Here is a 2,500-nt window from a genome sequence, read left to right as displayed (position 1 = left end):
TTTTAGGATTTTTTTTTCTTTTCTTTTCGTTTCTTTTCTTTTCTTTTTTTTTTTTATTTCTTGTTTTGATTTTAAAAGGGCAAAAAATGGATGGATATTTCGAAAATGATTATTCGTGGACGATTTTCTGCACGATTTTTCGTCGAATCAAAACCCACGACGCCTGTGTGGTCTTCTTTCAGCACGCACGTATTCGGCAGACATTTTTTCTTTTTTTGGTTTTTTTTATTCATCTTTTCTTTTTTTCTTTTTCCTTTTTAAAGAAGGAAAGACAGAGACAGACAGACAAATAGAGAGAGAGAGAGAGAGAGAGAGAGAGAGAGAGAGAGAGAGAGAGATAGAGAAATTTCGTTGCTTTTCAACACAAAATATTTTTTATGGATAAGGAAGGAAGTAAAAAGTTGATTTTTATTTATTTATTTATTTATTTATAATATCATTGTTATGTTAAATTTAATTAAAAAATGAAAGAAAATCTAATCGATAGATTTGATATTAATCGTTTGATATATACGATTTTTAATTATATATTTTAATTATATATTTTATATATTTTAATTACATATTCTCTTTTATATTTCTTCTTTGATAGAAATATTTTCTGAACGTTTATACTATAAGAAGAGAAAGAAAAAAAAAGAAAAAAAAAAAAAAGAAAAAGAAAAGAGACGGATAGAGAAACAAGCGTGGGACGGACGAATGAAAATTCCGAGAAATTCGAATAAAAATTTCGAAATATTAAAATCCTAATAAAATTAATGTTTAAGAAAAAGAAAAAGAAAAAGAAAAAGAAAAAGAAAAGAAGATTAAATATCGCATGTGATATTCTGAAGTATCCGATCATGAGATAAAGAGAAAAAGTGAAGTTAGGATAATATTTATCGAATAGTTTCAATTGTAAACGGAACTTTAAAACAGACTGTTTAACTATACCATTAACGTAGTAATAGTAATTATAGTAGTAGTAGTAGTAGTAGTAGTAGTATTAAGGCTTACACGTATGTATCTACTAGGAAGTTTAGCCCTTAGAGTAACACGCAAGAATTTGTAATGTAATACACACACACACAAACACATACATACACACATGATCACAAGATGTGTGTATTATGTTTTTCTTTCTGTTAATCAGCTTGGGTTGTGAACCACCCTTTTCCTCCCACCCCCACACCCACTTTTACCCAGTCTGTAAACGGATTAGAATGAGAATATGTTTGCGAACTTTTACGATCGTAACGAGTAGCTTATGTATATTTATCGATGTATTTGACACCCACACATCCACACACACACACACACACACACATATGTATGGATGAATAAATCCTAATAGTTCATTGGTTGTCTCGTTATGGCTTCATATATACATATATTATAGAGATCAAATGTTAAATGTCATTCAATAACAATTTCTTGATTTATTATATATATATATATATATATATATATATATATATATATACGTGTGTTTGAAAATTTTGTTGAATCGACAAGTTTTTGTTATAAGAAAGAAAGAGCGAATGAGTGAGCGAGTAAGTGAGTATGTAAGAGAGAGAGAGAAAGAAAGAGAGAAAGAGAGAAAGAGAGAAAGAGAGAGAGAGAGAGAGAGAGAGAGAGAGAGAGAGAGAGAGAGAGAGAGAGAGAGAGAGAGAGATAAAGATACTTTATTGCCGATAAAGTCTAACGGTAAAATTAAAAGGTGGTGGTGGTGGTGGTGGTGGTGGTAGTTGTTGATGGCGGCGGGTATGAGGGAGGTTGGATGAGGGTGGGTTGGAGGGTGTAGTGCTAGTAGACGATGAGGATGAGGAGGAGAAAAAAGAGAGGGAATAAAACTTGAAAGAGAGAGCGAGAGAGAGAGAGAGAGAGAGTTGGTTTTTTATTTATTTTTTTTTTTTTTCCTTTATTGCAGATGCTGCGGTCGGACAGTGTACCATCCTCTGCATCTGGGCGGCAAGATTGCACTCCGATTATGGTGAGTTAAAATCCCCCCTCTTCAAATAAATTATTTATGATGGTCGAACGTATCTCGAACGTACGATACACACACACACACACATATATATATATATATATATATATATATATATTCGATTTTTATCTCGACCACGTATCACGATAACTTTTTCTACGAATTCCGAATTTCTACCTTTGGCAGAATGGGGAAATAAATATTGGAGGGACGAAAACTGTACGAAATGTAAAACGAAAGAAATTTGAAGTATAAAACGAAACGAAGCATGGAAAAAAAAAAGGAAATCACTTAATTTAATTTTAAATTTTCAATTTAATTTTAACGACAAAACGAATTAGAATATTTTCGTAATAGAGAGGAAAAAAAAAATCCTCGAAAGTAATCCCACCCACGATCTCCCTCCACCTTCCCCCTCATCCTTTTTTCAGCAACAACAAAAAAGAACAAAATGCTCAATAATTTGCTCGTGTCCTCTTAAAAGAAACAAACCAATTGATAAACAAACAAATGAACGAAATCAAAAAAAAA

General features: G+C 31.6%; 1 protein-coding gene across 8 annotated transcripts in view; it reads left to right on the top strand.

Annotated features, from left to right (window-relative positions):
* LOC124957401 (SH3 and multiple ankyrin repeat domains protein 1) overlaps nt 1–2,500 on the top strand; it is a 144,586-nt gene that overhangs the window by 53,812 nt on the left and 88,274 nt on the right. For 7 of the 8 annotated variants that reach the window (XM_047514434.1, XM_047514429.1, XM_047514432.1 and 4 more), the window contains exon 2: nt 1,910–1,972. The exons of the other annotated variant lie outside the window; for it this stretch is intronic. The gene's annotated coding sequence lies outside the window, so the exon portion shown is untranslated. The remainder of the gene's footprint in view (nt 1–1,909; nt 1,973–2,500) is intronic. 8 annotated transcript variants of the gene reach the window in all.

The sequence above is a fragment of the Vespa velutina genome, chromosome 25 (genome assembly GCF_912470025.1).
Source record: "Vespa velutina chromosome 25, iVesVel2.1, whole genome shotgun sequence".
NCBI lineage: Eukaryota > Metazoa > Arthropoda > Insecta > Hymenoptera > Vespidae > Vespa > Vespa velutina.
The sequence above is the reverse complement of the archived record's forward strand: the minus strand, read 5'-3'. Positions and strand labels throughout refer to the sequence as shown.